The sequence below is a fragment of the Vigna unguiculata genome, chromosome 1, assembly GCF_004118075.2.
Source record: "Vigna unguiculata cultivar IT97K-499-35 chromosome 1, ASM411807v1, whole genome shotgun sequence".
NCBI classification, from domain to species: Eukaryota; Viridiplantae; Streptophyta; class Magnoliopsida; order Fabales; family Fabaceae; genus Vigna; species Vigna unguiculata.
This window is the reverse complement of record NC_040279.1, coordinates 18,914,618-18,931,865: the sequence shown is the minus strand read 5'-3', so window position 1 is coordinate 18,931,865 and position 17,248 is coordinate 18,914,618. Positions and strand designations below refer to the sequence as shown.

At 32.8% G+C, this 17,248-nt stretch overlaps 1 long non-coding RNA gene across 1 annotated transcript; it reads right to left on the bottom strand.

Annotated features, from left to right (window-relative positions):
• Positions 1-643: 643 nt before the first annotated feature.
• LOC114164590 lies at positions 644-2,121 on the bottom strand. Its single transcript, XR_003599576.1, has 2 exons — positions 1,922-2,121; positions 644-851 (listed from the first exon to the last, which is right to left on the bottom strand). It is a non-coding gene; the product is annotated as an uncharacterized LOC114164590 (long non-coding RNA).
• Positions 2,122-17,248: the final 15,127 nt, after the last annotated feature.

Genomic DNA, 17,248 nt, shown 5'->3' with positions numbered 1-17,248 from the left:
CTTTACTTCTATCTTGGGATGTAACCTTTACTTTTTCTTTGAAAAGCCATTTGTAAATTTCTACTTATTAACATACCATTTATCTAGCTCTCATTATCAACCTCTATTTGTAACAAAAACATGAAACTACTTACCTTAACTTAAAAGTTATCTCCATACTTGTACAATATATTCACGGTATTATTCTTTGTCCATGTGGTAAGTTTTGTTTGGATAACACCTTCACCAATCCTCCGTCTCCCCAGTCGGCATATATGTTGCTTATGTAACTTTGCGTTCTTCAGACCAACCTAATACCATACTTACTTACCATTTTATAAGAAAACATATTTTCAACAAATAAATCATATAGTTCCTACTTAGATTAAAAAGTAGGTTTTACAACAATATTCTACATTCTTATTTCCTAAAGAATCTAGAAACACACATCACAAGCAAACTTAGTCACTACCCAGTCCTCTTGGAATGAACTGCTCTGATACCACTAATGTAACACCCCAACTAAAACCCGGTGCTACTAGATGTTCTTTACTTGTCTAATGTATCATTTACTTAAGGAAAAATTTATTTGTATTCAATTAACAAATAAAAAAATAATAATAATACACCACTCGAATGTATCATCTGTTAGACATACATGATATTTATGCGAATAAAATGTTAACATACATATAAGTGTTTGTAACAGAAGTTTGTTTATACTTTTACAACCAACTAAAGGTACTTTTAGTTTGGAATACATCACAAACAAGTTACACCATATCAGTTGTAGCTTTAACATAATCCAAATTTGCATGAAAAGTTAAACTAGACAATCTCATTGTTACATTCTAGGTCTGCAATTTCTTCCTCTGAAAAATAAAGAAAGTAAGGGTGAGTCTTTCCCTTAACTCCAAAACTTCATCATAACATTTCAAAGTATGGTCATTTGAATAAACTTTCAATTGAATGAAACATTTTCACAAAATTTAAAATCTCCATAATGTCATAACTAACCATGCCAAAAATATCAAAATCAAATTAATCAATAAAATAATCATTTCCGTATGTTTTAAATTTAGGATATCAAAATCCTCATTATCAATCTCTTAATAATCATATTCGTATAATTTCGAGTTTCAACTCATCAGTATATTCATCTCATATTCTTTTTTTTTATATACTTTGGGTCCCAAACACTGCCATTAGATTTTTTTCCGAATCATAATGGTCTTATGCCAATATGGATAGTGCCAGCAGGCTAAACGTTCTCACGGATACAACGTGAACGTTATTCCACCTTCCTGGTCTTAAAGTATAGTCAAGAGGACGGTCGAGAATAGAGTGTGAGGCTTGTGAATTTTCGAATACCCGGCTAATTGTATACGTCAATCCAGGGTATCTATATCACCACCCTCGATTCTCCTAGGTCTATCAGACCTTTCTCTGGACTCTATACCCAGTGTATCTCTGTACTATCCATACAGTCCTTTTTTTTCTTTATTTCTGTACTTTAATTTACAATCATCCTTTCGCATTATCTTTATAATTCTTGAGACTTTCACAAAATTTTGGCAGCATAACAACTGCATTTTTAATTTGTCACAATTTTCAAAATAGTAAAAACAACCAAGCATAAATCATTCTTTCACAATAACTTTACAGAAAATTAATCAAAACAATAATCATAATTAAAACATAATTTCCGTATAAAATTTTATAAGTAAAATAGCAAACTTGTTTTATTTGTAACTTTTTGTGTAAAACTCCAAATAAGATGATTCATGAACTTAACCCTAGGTTTTCATATCCAAGGAATCCATTTTTCAACTCAAAATTTCAAGCTAATGTATAAAAATTTCAGAATCAAGAAGATAGATTGTATACTTAAAGAAAACTTGCTAAGATAAAGACTTAGAGATTTGAGATAGACCCCCCATACCTTGAAGATGCTAAATATACTCTAAGATGAAAATGAAGACCTCAAGATTCTGGATTTCCCTTTCCAACTTCAATTTTTTTCACAAGAGTTTATACCTTTCCTTCTCTATTGTTTTGGATTTTGTGAAGAAGATGTGTAAAGTGAAGTCCTATTTATAGGAAAAATCTTGGACAAAGGGATAAGGATGTATTGATGGTAAATTTATGAGATTCCTTAGTGAGGATAAGTTTATTTTGACCATAGAGAGAAGCTTGGTCGAAATTCCCATTGTAGGAGACTTCATGGTAGTTGCAAGAAGACTTGTTGACTTTTTAGAAGACTTGTTTTCACTCCAAAGTGTAAAATTCATATCTCTTAACACACAACTCTATTTGTAAATCCCAACGGTGAAACTAAAGACCTATGTCTCTAGAACTGGTCGAAAAAATTGGAGCTCGATCCAACGGTTAATAAAACGGGAATCAAATATTTACTAAAATAACCCAAAACAGGACGTAACTGACGCTAGTTCAAACTGTAAAACTTATTTCTCTCACCACAGAGATCTAAATACAAATCCAAACGGTCAAACTTTAGTTCTATGTCTTAATAACTCTGTATAAAAATTTCATCTTGATCCAACGGCTAACGAAGCGGGAATAAAATATTTACCAAGGTAACTCAGAACTGGACAGCAGCTGGAGACCTTACTTTTAGTCTAAAGTGCGGAAGTAACTGATCCTTGCATACACCTCCAATTCAAAATCTCACCGTTCATATTGAAGAACTATGTTTTAAGAATGCTCTATAAAAATTTCAGCTTAATCCAATGGTTAATGAAGCCTTAATCACACTTTTACTTACACAACTCAAAATAAGTAGTTAGCACAAAAAAATAAATCATCTTTTACATTGTATAAAACCCTTTGTCAATTTACTTATGAAATCATAAAATTACTTCACTCTATATATTTAAACAAGAAAGTTAAATATAATTAATATAAAATAGAGGGTGTTACAGTTGGCGCTCAAGCACGACCACGATCAATGACAGTAACGCTTTGAAATCCACCTCTGAAATGTTCGATCTCACCTTCGACCATGCTCGATCTCACCTTCGACCATGCTCACTACATTCGCTCACTTGCACTGACTTTCCCTTCACCAATTGCAATCCCTGATTACTTAATTTAAGGTTTCAATCAAAATCCTTATTTTAATTCTTAGTCCATGCACACAATTTCCAATCCTGAAAATAATACACAAAGCCACGTCACAAATTCAAAACGAAGTTAACATTAATAATTTTAACACTCTTAACGATTGGGCTGATTTAATACACATTTACAAAAATGAGGACGAAATTGAGATCAATAAAAATACGAGGATCAATTTGAGATTTCTGAACCAAAACGAGGACCAACGGAGTATTTTAACCAATATTTGACTAATTTAAAAGGGAATTGGATGAAGATGACGATGAGTATTAGGACGAGTATGGGGACCAGAATGAAGCAAATACGTACATACCCATCATTTACTAGTAAGTCTTGTACAAGGCACTAACCCCTGCTAACCATTTGAAGTAGTTACGCTTAGGGGAAGAAGGACCTGAACGGTTTTGACAGAAGTCCAAATCTATTATATCATGTTGATTAATGAGCTTTCGGGCATTTGATTGAGGAAAGTTAGGCAGTGCCTCCAAAAAATACATAGTATTGAGGGGGTCTCCAAAAACATATGTGACGTCACATACAGAGTATGAGATTAATACTTGGGTCTTATGGACCTTCTTGGATTCATCCTCCAAGCAGAGAATAGGCATAAAAAGTTGTCCATCAAGCTTGACCATGCTGGTTGAGGAGGGTGGCAAAAAATAGGCGCTTTGAAAGGAAGAAGCCATTATAGCAACGTAGAGGTAGAAGGAAAAGATTTGGGTGTGTTGGAGAGGACAAATACAAGAGGGATTAGAGAGCAAGAAAGTAGGAGTGCAAAGAGAGGTACGTAAAAAGGTAAGAAGAAATATTAGAAAGAATATAAAAGAAGATTTGAAAAAACGTTACAAACTGAAATGCAAATAGGTTGGGCCCATTAAGGGGTATAATATTATACTAATGCTTTAGTAATAGCCTGATGGTTATACTCAAGTGCTCATGGGAAGTGGATTAAAATAAAAAGTCGTCTTGAGGAGACAAGTGACACCTCTCATAATCAATGTGAAGGTGTTCAAGGCAAAGAAGATGGAAGGTCTTAGAGTTGAAGAGGCAAATCGAGTATCAAGAGAATACTTCTTTGAGGGAGGCATTTGTTAAGGGTGTCGAGAAATAATTGAATGAAAGGATGTGACAAACATATTGGCATGCAAAAAGGTGGAGTAGAGATCGAGTAAAGAACATTGTTGAAACATCGAAGGAAGCTCATTCAAGACAAGATCGGAAACAAATACATCTATAAAAGGATAATCAAAATAGAGATTAAGGTCAATTCGAGAAGGAGGTTATATGCAATAACTACTATAGAATGGGTAATCAAAGAGGGTATTTGGCACGATATAGGCAGTTTTAGGACAATTATTCCAATTTATGTATTTTTCTTTTATTAATTATGTCAAGTAACTATCAAAATAGGGGAAAAATATAAATAAGGGAGTCAAATGTATAATATTGGTTACAAATTATAGATATAATTTTAAACATATTGAGAACGTTGTGAACAGGAAAAAATGGCAACATCAATGTTGATTGTATTAATTTAGGTCACCGTTTTCACTAATTTACTTTATTAATACTTGTTTTATCCTTGGTAATTTACTTTTCTGTAAATTACATTCATGCAAACCTTCTACCACTACTCTCTTATTCATCTATCATTCTCCATTTTATTTTCACTTTGATTCCTCCATTAATCCATCCTTAAACAACAAAAAATATGATCTTCAGAAAGAAATGCATGATTTATTGTTTATAGTTGTTCTTACCGGGATCTTGAGACGAGCCTCCGGACAGGTAGCAAGATGAGTGGCCTTGACAGTCCTTGATGAGATGCTTTCAAGGGCTAAGACTCAAGGGAAGATCCACTTGCAATAGACTCTTCGACGCTGAAGTCAGTAAGAGAATAAGGATATTTTATAGAGATTATGAGTATGTGAATTTATAATACTTTTTGGGTCTTGGACCCGTGTGATAAAACATGTAACAAGATATTAACCAATATTAGTTAAATAATAACTTATTATGATAGAATGACAATACGATAACTTACTAGATATACTAAATATCATGTGAATATTTAGTATCAATGTGTAATCATACTAATAATATTTGTTGGTATGCGAATATTTCCATTAATAGATTTATCTTGTAACCTCTTTCAGAGGTGATGTAGCTTGGGCCTTAGTGGGTCATATCATCTATTGGGCTAGACAGGTACAATATTAATCAATATAATGCGAGAATCCAGCGAATTAAAGATTTTGTGGCTTTGATCCACAATATACGTGAACTGTTTGTAAAATTTGTTTTGGAAGTGGATGCATAAAACACTCAAATACTTTAAATCAAATTAAAAAACATTAATTTTTCTAGCCCACTATAAACGAACATGTATCGAGTAGATTAGATTCATTTTAAGACATTATACAAACATAATATTCTAATATCCGAGAATATATATATATATATATATATATATATATATATATATATATATATATATATATATATGTATAAAACTTTCTTTCTACTTATGTTTGCTTTATTTTTTTCGATTTTACATTTTGTCATATCGATTTTATGTCTCTACTTCTTATGGGATTGCGTAACAACCTTCATGTTGTTATTAACATTAATTTGTGATATACCTGAACTACCTCAAGTCCAACTCAGGAGGTCTAATAGTCAGAGTTATAATAAAGTAAAGTTCACCGCTAAATGACTTTACCTTCAATGGGCCACAAACATCAGAATACACCAATTAAAATAAATCTGACTTCCTTATGGTCAGACGCTTCTTGAAGGATACTCTGGTTTGCTTACCTCCATGCAATGAGAACATATCTCCAATTCTGCACTTTTTAGCCCTTGAAGAACATCCTTTTTTGCTAAACAATTCAGCCCTTTTTCACTTATATGACTAGGCCTCCGGTGCCACAAAGATGCCTCCATATCCATGGCATTCACAGTGTCTTTAGCAACTAAAACTTTTGTCCAATATAGTTTGGCTGATTTTTATCCTCTAGCCACAACCAAGTTACCTTTGGTGAGTTTCCACTTTCCAGAACCAAAGTGACTATCATAGCCATCATTATCAAGAATCTGCACATAGATTAAATTAAAACGGACATCAGGAGCATGTTTGACTCCTTTAAGCAACAACTACACTCCCATGTTGGTTGGCAGGCAAACATCACCAACACCAATCACTTTAGACTCACCTAGGTGTAACATTCAGTGTAGCACCACTATCAATAATTCACATGCTCTCATCAGATACAAGATTAACGGACTCAAAGTCACGAAGAAGAACAAGATCACCACCTGTAGTAGTAGTGACATGATCATCGCCATGATCATTCTCTTTCTGTTTGCCCTTCTTGTTTACATTTTTCTTTTTCCACTTAAAGCAATATTTCTGAATGTGCCATGTTTTATTACAATAATGACACTCTATATTCTTGTATCTTGACTTGGACTTGCTCTTGGTTTTCTCTCTACCACCTTTCGGTTCCTTTTTCTGACTTCTCCCCCTAATTTTTGTAACAAGCATATCAGATTGAGATGAAGAACCATATGCCTTCCTTCTCATCTCTTCATTAAGACCACACTCTTTGCCATCTGAAAAGAAACAATGCCATTCGGGGCAGAGTTTGTAATTGAAAACCCAAAATATCTCCCTCAAGACTCCGATAGAGTATTCGGTAACCATAGTCCCAAGACTTCATAATCAAAGTTTATACCCATTCTTGATAGTTGATCTAGGAGCCCTTGAAACCTATTTAAATGATCAGAAATAGAAGAATTCTCTTTGTACCTCAAATTCATCAAGCAATTCAACAAATACAGTTTATTATTGCCCGACTTAGAAGTATACAAAGACTCAATCTTCTCCCACAAAGTTCTAGCATTTGTCTCATTAGCAATGTGATTATAAACATTATCTTCAACATATTGCTGAATAAAACGACACACATGTTGGTGCTCAAAGCCCCATTCTTCAATAGACATAGAATCCAACTTCTGTGCAACAAATACAAGAAGATGCAACTTCTTCACAAACAAGTCTTTCATCTTGGCCTTCCACAAGTGATAATTTGAACCATTCAACGCAACCATCTTTATATTTGCCTCCATCATTCAAGCAAAGAAATAGCTCCACTATGATGAACAAGATTATAAATGAGTCTCAATCAACTGCACAAATTAGTGCCAAATCCCAACCAAATAGCAAAGCAACAAAGCTTTCAAATAGAGAAGAATAAAGAGAAAAAAAAAACCTATAAAATCATTGTTGCAGTGCGAAATTAATTTCTCCCAAGTTAGACTTCGTATTCACGATCTGACCAGTCAGAATGAAGAACAATGTGTTCTAAACCTACTATAAAATTTTCAGCCAAATCCAAAGGTGAACAAATCTGCAGTGCCAATTCTACGATGACAGCTTTGTGAAAAACGTGAACAAATTTTTCCCTCTACTCTCTATTTATTTATTTTGTAGTCCCCTCTCCACTAGGTTAAATGAAACATGAACTTCTCAAATTTTGGGTCTTTTTCTCCACATAGAAAAGAGTCCAATATCCAACATTTTGAATTAGCAACAATAGATAAGGTCAAAAGAAAATACTTAATAATTAAACCGACTTCACTAATGTAGTCTGTCTATACATAATGAACGAAATAATAGAAAATTTTCAAAACATATAAACATAAACATTTTACGATAACAATAAGATAGACGATCTGCGTAGATATTAGACAATTACAATTTATAACCAATCCTCACATATGTTTAATAATATATATGAGTACTTAATTTCTATTTTTCATTGTTTCTATATAATTATCGACTTCTTGGATGTGATGCAAAGCATATCTTCTTTCTTATTTCGCTTAACCTTTAACATCTCGGTACAGTTCCAACTCCTAACACCACGTATTTGTTAATCATTGATTGATTTCTAGTCCAAGAACATTGATATTTTAATTAAACTAAAGCAAAGCATATCAAGCTAATTTTTATAGTGAGAGAAAGGCCAAAAATTATGTGGTTTTTTTTAAGCTTGAAAAGACGAACCTTTAAATATATTAAAGGAAAGAAAAAAAACCCTGGATATGACATATAGAGCAATTGAACCACATAAAAAAGTTTAAGTTTTATGAAAATTTTCTAAGATAATAATTCCCATTAAATACTTAAGTTGTCTTTACATTTTAAAAACAGTTATTACAATTAGAGTTTATATTCCCATACCTTTGAAAAACCAACTTTTTAAATTTACTTTTATAAAATTTTATTGTTTTTTTTTTAATATTTTTAAGGGATTAATCCCTAAAAAAATGTATAAGAATACCTTATTATGGTGGAAAAACGCAGTTTCTGTCCGCCACAAATTTTGTCGGCTAAATTGATATATGCAATCCACCAACTTGTTCTAATTTATCAGTTTGTTTTTCTTAAATTAAAAGTTAAAATAACAAAAATAAAAAAATAAACCTTTATATGTATTACTTATAATAACATAATTTAATAAAATAATGTTTTTATTTATTTAATAGAGATATCAATTAATTAATTAAAATTTAAAAATATTTATATAATAAATGTCATCTTATTTTATATATATATATATATATATATATATAATTATTTTTAATAAAAATAATAAAAAATGACATATTATCGGCGAGTCCATCCTTTAAATAGAATAAATTAAGAGTTTCACTATTTCTACTGTATTTTTAATAGGTCAATAACAATAACATACCAGATTAAAATGGACCAGGCTCGTCAATTTAGAGATCCACCTTACAAATATGCTTTTGTATATTGAAAAGAAAAGCATTTAAACTCGGTTGCAGGGGTCAACAACACAAGTTTATTGAGAAAAGAAGGTAACAGCGTTCAAAATAATTAATATGGTAAACTAGAAAACTTTCTCTTGACTTTTGTTGCAAAGGTCGTTTTTCCTTCATAAATTATTTCCGCCTTTCTTTCTTTATGTTCTGTGGTATACGCGACCTTTTCTTCTGTCTTCGTCTTTCAATCTCTTCATCAATGATCACATGATTGATTTTTCTTTTTGGATTTCTTAAATAATAAATTTAAAGATATGAAACATATCATATAACAGACAAAAATTGCATAATACGCAAAAAAGATTTTTTTTGTTGAATTATAATTACACAAGAAGCTCTAATTTTGAAATAGATTATAATTAATGTTCTATATATATGTTAATCAAAATGACTTTCATACATCTTAATTTTTAAAATTATTACTAAATACATACAAAAATTATGTAGATAAAATATATTTATACAGTTTTCATCCTTTTTCCCACAATTCTAGTCTCTTATTTTCTTTTTTAATTATTTCAGTTTAGTAAAAGATGATGGAGCCTAATGCTAAAAGTCTTCGCTATTGTTTTTGATAATCCAATTTTCCTTCTTATCGTTATATTTTTAGTTACATTTAGTGTAAGGCCCATTAAAAATTGTGTTGTTCCCTCTGCCCTAAATTAAAGGGTTGTCTTGTAAGTGGGCCTATGGCTGGCCTAACAGATAAAACGCTTAAGTCTGTCCTAACCCTAACACTCCTTCTCATTCTTCAGAAAACTGTTCCTGGTCCTAAGAGCCACAACCGTCCTTCTATCTTTACTAGGGTTTGGCACCACCGTAAGCACGCAAGTTCGAACCAGTTCCTTTCTTCTCTACCTCCTTGTGTTGTCCCTCGAGTTACCACGTTCCGCTGTTTGGGGTCAAGGTCTTGTGCTAGTCATTTCTAGGTAGGGAACCTCTGGCTCATTCCTCGTTTTTCATTTTTCCCTGTTGTGCAGCTGTTATTTTGAGGTTATGTGGTTGGTGTGATGCTATGATAGCTGTGAACATATGAGTATATTTGGTTTGGACTGGTGTGGGTGGCTGTTGCAGGAAAACAGTGGCGAGACCTGATAATCTCGCCCAAGCGAGCCAGTCTCGCCTAGGCGAGATGGACAGGGACTCGCCCAGACCCTTTTTACGCGAAAGGTCGCTCAGGCGACCAACTCAGTTTTTGAGCGAGCGAGCGTCTAGCCCAAGCGAGAGGGGTCTCGTATAAGCAAGATCCCACATGAGCTCCCATTTCCCTTTTCGAGCCCTTGCCTAGGCGAAGGGGGCTCGCCTGAGCGAGAGCCTCTTGCCTGAGGAAGACCCTTCAGCCTGAGCGAGGAGCTGGGCAAGACAATGTGATTGTGTGGTTGTTTCTGAAATTTTGAAATGGTTTATGCTTGCTTGGATGTTGATTATTGTGTTAAATGCACGAGACAAGTAAATATGCATGAGTGATGTGATTCATGAATTGTAAATAATGGTTTTGGGCATGAACCTTCGCATGTGAAATGAATGAAGTGGTTGGTATTGACACGACATTGGCATGAGATGAAATTCCACTATGTTGGTTGAGAATGATGAGCTGATATGGATTCACTAGAAAAAATGAAAGAGATGTATAAATCTATATGATGAATCTTTATTGATTGGTTGAGCATGTTTAGTCCGTGTCAGTGCATAATTCCTTGGAGTCTCTAGGTGAGACTTTCAGGGTCGCACTTCAGTGGTCGGGACATAATTCCATGGCCCCTGTTAGTGGGTGTCCATGGTGGTGCCCCATCTATATAACTAGGTAAGGATTCAAGGTAAGGTTGCATCCTAACACTCTAAGGAGTCAATTAGTCTCACCTAGAGCGGACTGACTCCTGTGGTGATAGTAGTAGGAGGCCTGAAATTCATTAAGGGCTAACCTTGTGGTGAGGGAAATTGATTCATTGTAACACTTGTAACACATAGCTCGGGGGTGAGCAGAGGTATCCATCACAAGTGCGAGCATCTGCTGAATCCGACCAGGTTATATGTATCCGGATGAGTCAAGTCGTGTCTTAGTGTATTGTTTTGAAAGTCATAACATGATTAGTTGATATGTGTATATGGGATTGTGAAAATATATTTGATTGTATGGATGAAATCTTTTGTGCTCTAACTTACCCTTCTTTCGTTGTTGTGTGTTCTGCTGTGTGGTACTCTCTTTTGCGATGACCATCAACTTGTTGGTGTGAGCAGATGCGAGGAACACCCATGGACAACAGGGAGGTGATAGTTCCGCTGCATAGTCCGCGTGGACTGGACCTTATTTCTTGATGGGCTTTTCTTTAGGGATATGGCCCATGTATTGCTTTATGCTTTTTTTTACTCAACTTCATCTGTTAGACTTTTCAACTGTTTTTCTATTGGCATCGTGGTGTGCCTAGTTTTGTAGGGGTGGCGTTAAGGACCCCAGGACTGCGTTGTTATACTATTTATGTGTAGCGTTTCTTTTAATTACGCTTATTAATTAAATGGGATGTTACATCTAGGTTATATGTGATTCACTAGGATTGGAACACATGACTATTTAGAACATATCAATATAACCACGTAAACAAATTACCTTTTTCTTTTTAATATAGGAATTGTATTTCATTTTTGTATTTACTTATTACAAAGAGGTAAGACTGCAATTTAATTTATATTTATAACCTTCAGAAATTTTAGAAGGAAGATCATAATATTTTACCAAAATAACGGTAAGTTATTTCTATTAGGGTTCCTTCCTACATCTCGTGATATTAAGAAGTCTTCAATTTTTGTGGTGATCATCCTTAGGCCTATCAATTTTTATACGTTCTTGCTTACTACAATTATAACAAGAGAAATTAAGAGTGTTATTTGAGTCATTATGTTTAGAATTATACCTCCTTTGGTTACCTTTATTACCTTTCCTCTTGATATACTTTCCAAACCTTTTACCCACCAAATTCAAGTTCTCATTCTCACTTGATTCTGCCACCTCTTCATCAGTTTCATCACTCTTTTTATGCTAGGCTTCAAGGCTATGTTCTTCACCTTTTTCTAATGTGACTCTTGCTTATTTAGCTTATTCATCTCCGTCTCATGCTTCTAAGCTTTCCAAACAATACAACAGTACTCATAGGGGATAAATCCCTTAATTTTGAGATGGTCGTGACTTTTGGTTGCCAACTTCTATCAAGACACTTCAATACTTTGATGTTTAGCTCCTCTTTGTCAAAATCTTTTCCCAAGGCTATAAGGTAGTTTACAATGTGTGTGAATCTCTTGTGTGCTTTAGTAATTGACTCTCCTTGTTACATCTTTAACAACTCATATTCCTATATCAAAGCATGTTTCCTAGCTCTCTTCTCATCATTTGTTCTCTCATGTGTGACTTCAAGTACATTCTGCATGTCTTTTGCACTTTTGCATTGAGAGACTCTGAAGAACTCATCATGTTCAATGAGAAGGTTAGAATGTTCTTGGTTATACAATCATATTAGGAAAGCTTCCTTTCTTCCTTTGTTCATTGATTCCATGGCTTGTCAACCTGCTTGTTATCAATATGTTTAGGAATGTATGGTCCATTCATAATTGCATCCTAAATTCCTTGGTCAATTGATTCAATGAAAATTTTCATACATATTTTCCAAAATTGATAGTTGATACCACTAAACATAGGAGGTCTATGTATAGAAGCATCTTGATTATGTTATCGTTGACGTGATCAAATTAATACTACTTATCTATAACAACTTCAGTATTGTTTAGAAAATAGTCAACACAATAGAAAGGGTAAAATAACCCAAAGTCATCTCCCAACAAACATGAAATTGATTTTTAGCAAATTAGTTGTTATAAAAACTATACAAAATGGTTAATAAAATAAAATAAGGAATAAAGATAAATAGATTGATTCCACTGCTTTTTCGAAATAGATTCATCATTGGTTATCTAAAGATTATTGCTTAATTAATTATTATTGTAGATTTGCAAATTAATCAATGTAAATTGTTAATTAATTTGTTGGCATTCTCACTATCAACCAAAGTAAATTCTTAATCAAAAACAAGAACTTTGTAGATTAATCATAGTAAATTTAACCAAAGTACATTCTCAATTAAATATTACTATCCTTAATCATGTCCATTCTTTTACCTCTAAAATCATTCGAAAAGCTAATTAACCAAAGTACATTCTTGATTAGTTCTAGTTAAAGTTTTCACCTTTAATCAAAGTACATTCTCAATCATTGGCGAAAACTCATTCAATCACATGAAAGTTTCTAAATTTAATCAAAGTACATTCTCAATTAAAATTAAAAATCCTTGAACTCATATGATTGATATGCATATAGATTAAAACACCTCACAAATTAGCTATGATGTAAAAACCATTATTCTTCACGTGATTCAAAGATAAAAGACATAGATGAATTAAAACATCAACAATAATAAAAAAAGCAAAAAACTTATTTCATTGTAACCTCATAATCCATAATGAAATTACAATGGAATCCACCTAAGAAGTTAAGCACTCCATGAAATAAAAAATAAAATAAAAATAGAAGAAGAATAGAGAGAGAGAAAGGAAACGAAATTAGGCCCCCTTAAGGGTTCCTAAAATTCGAAGTCTCGAACTTGTCTTTTATGCTTCCCCTTAGTCTCTTTATATAGAACTTGGATTGGGCTTTTCTGCTGCAAAAATCTCTCAAATATCTTTTAAAATAAAGATAAAGATAAATATTTAAAAATATTTGGAGACATATAGACGATTTGACAAATATATTTTGTTGATAATATCAATATCTAATATAATTAAATTAATTAATTACTTAAAGATATATGATAAATTATCACCAACTAATATTTGTATTAATTTTCCAAATCAACTATTTGCGATCTCCTCAAATTATCTTCTAACTAATCTAATATCTTCAAGATATATTTGTTTGTTGTGGATCTAAAAAGATTTAAGAAGATCTTGTTATATTTAAAAAGATTTGGTACTTATTATCTTTTGATATTTCATGATATAATTAAATAAGATAATTATTTAAAAATATCAAATAATATATCTAAACACATATTTTCCCAAATTAGCTTTTATCATAAATATTTATGAATTATCAAAGCCCTTCTTCTGGAAAAAGATAGAGAAAACCGCAAGGTCTAATTTTTGTGCTCGTTCCCTTTTCTTGGCTTAGCCAAACTTCTTCACTTTTTCAAGCTTTTCTTGCCATCTTCATGCAATGCTTGGCTTGGATTTTTGTGATTTTGATAATTTCCTATTCTTGGATTTATCTTTAAGGTGTCATGAAGCTTTAAGCAATTTATTTTGACACCTCCATCAGTTCAACTTAGTTGTAGCTACACTAACACACCTCAAAATATCCAAAGAACATTTATGCAACTAAAAAGCTATTTTTAACATCTTTTTGTATCTCATGCTCAATAAACCCAATTATAAGAAATCCCAATTAAATCAATCTTTTAAGAACAAAATTCAATTAAAAATTCAGAACTAAACATTAAATGAGGGCATAAATATGAACTAATCACATCTTCTACTAAAGGAAGTTTTTTTATATCTTTTTTCAAAAACACATTTAGGATCAAACTTGAATACCTTTCAAGAACCTGCTATTGATACCAACTATAGATTTAAAATGCCTTTCTTAGCCATGAAGGGGGCTTTGAATTGGTTGAGTACTTAAAAAATTGCTCAATTACAACTTCTAAAAACCATTTCTGTTTGAATTTGATTGACAAACAAATCAAAGTTTTATTGTTGTAGGACCATACATTTCAGTCAATTGAAAAACATAAACAACTGATTAATTTGTTCATGCAGTATGATTCAATAGATTGAAATATAAAATTAACCAACTAAAATTCTGGGAAATTTTGTAGAAACACGAAATACACCAAACTCACTCAAACAATTAGCTTTATAATACACGATTGATTCCATATGATATACCAAACTTAGTTATATCACCAAATTACATAAAAGCACATGTAAACTTTACAAAGATTGATTTAATGATTTTTCTTGAGATTTATGAGAAGAACAAGATAAGGGAGAGACAATCACACAATGATTTTTATACTGGTTCACTCAATATCTGTGGTACATTCAATTTATCAGGAAAACTTGAGCCTGATCATGCACTATATAAAAAAATTACAAAATCCCTCAAAGATTACACTTTTGAATAAAGCAAAAACACCAAGATTTTCTTGAATCCCACAAGAATCTTAACCCATACACTACAAGATCCCACTTGCAAACCTAGAATCACACAAGCAAACACCCATAAGCACAAGAACAACCAAGCCTTGGTGGTGGCTCTCCATAGTCAACCAAAATGTGTTCTTTTAGCTTCAAAACCAAGCAAAATGTGTTTTCTAAAGAGAGAGTTTTCTAAAATGTGTTTTTAGACACAAGTTGCACACAATGTAATCCAAAGAGAGAGTTTTCTAAAATGTGTTTCACTATTTTCGCGCTTAGAAATCCCAAGTGTTACTCCACTCTCTGAAAAATAAGCTAATATAGCTTGATCATAAGTGAATTCAACAGGTTGATTTATCTGTACAATCTAGTGAAATCAATCGATTGAATAATAATTCAACTAATTGAATGCATTCCTACTAGAACTATATGCAACAAGTCTTTTAACCCGTTAAAACGCTTTTTAACAGATTAGAAAGGACAAACACAAGACAACAAGACATCTACACTATGTCATATAGTCTACGAATAGAGTCCAATCTTTAAGCTTTTTTGTTTTCATGTCAATTCTAGATTCAACAAACCTCAAGCTTGATCAACAACGAACAACTTTAATTATTCATCAAGACTTAATCAATCACACACAATCTCATGCACTAGCTTCATCAAATCCATGCACCACGATCACTTATGCTAATAGAGCTGAGTTTTCTCTTAGTGTGTTCATTGAAGCAGGTTTTTGGTTGGCTAGGGAGAGCCACCATTGAGGTTTAATCCTTCTTGTGCATCTTTGGTGTGATTCCAAATCTGGAAGAAAGTGTCTTGTTGTGCTGTGTAGGTTTCTTGTGTTATTCAAGAGCCTTGTTGTGTAGCTTTTATATTTCAAAAATTGAATCTTCTGAGGATTATGTAATCTTTTGAAATAGTGGAAATCCAAGCTAAGGTTGTCTTGTGTAAGACCCGTGGAAATAATTAATTAATTAATAAATGCGGGAGAAAGATACTTTAATGGCATTAAATGCTAACTTTCATGAGGTGGAAAACTATTAGCTCAAGTGGTTGAAAGTACTCTGATGGTGTGAGAGGACTTGGGTTCGAGTCTTGTGTTTTGTCTGTTATTTGATTTATTGTTATTTTGATAATATATTTGTGACTAGTGAGTGATATTATAATCATAGGATTATAATAGTTATATCTAAATATGAATTGGCATAATGGTTGTGCTTTGGCCTTATGAGTGGAGGGTCACGGGTTCAAACCTTGTTAGATAATGAAATAGACTTTATTTTTGCTAAATGTAGTTTTGGGAGTGAATGTGAAAGGGCAAAGGTAAACCTAGCAGGGGCCCCTAAGAGGGGTTGGAAACCATTATATAATGATCCTTTAATAGAAATTAAACCACCATAAAGCCTATTTTCGTTTTAACATTTAAACCCCTAATTGAGAGACATATAAAAGGTCATTTTGAGGGAAATGAGGGTTTTGGCAGTGCTGTCATTGGGTTTTGGAAGGGGAACGAAATTTAGAGAGTGAGAGGTGAATTTGGATGCATAAGAGGCTAAATTTGGAGGAAGTCTGAAGCAAAACAGTGGTGAGCAAATGAACATTCATCTTTTTCCCAATTTGAAGTAAGAAGCACAGGTTAGGGGAGTTGTCCTTTGTGCATGTGAATTGATTGATGTGTGCTATGATTTTGGAGCATTGTTATTCTCAAATGAATTCTACATGATGTGAATATCGTAGTATGTATGATATGATTGAAAATGTGGTTGGTTTGATGTGGGTGCAAAGCCTTTTATGTCTTATATGATTTGGGCGTGAGGGTTTTGGTACAAGATTGTTATTTAGGGTTAAGTTCTACATTTTGGTATTCAAATGTGATGAAAACTTGTTTATAAGGTATTATAGTTGATGTATATTGAATGGTACTGGTTGAATTGGATATTGGCATGAATTTTGGTTGTTTTCGTGTGCGATCAGGGGAGAACCTCTATAATTTTTGCCCAAGCGAGAGTTGCAGAATCTCATCCCTGGTTTT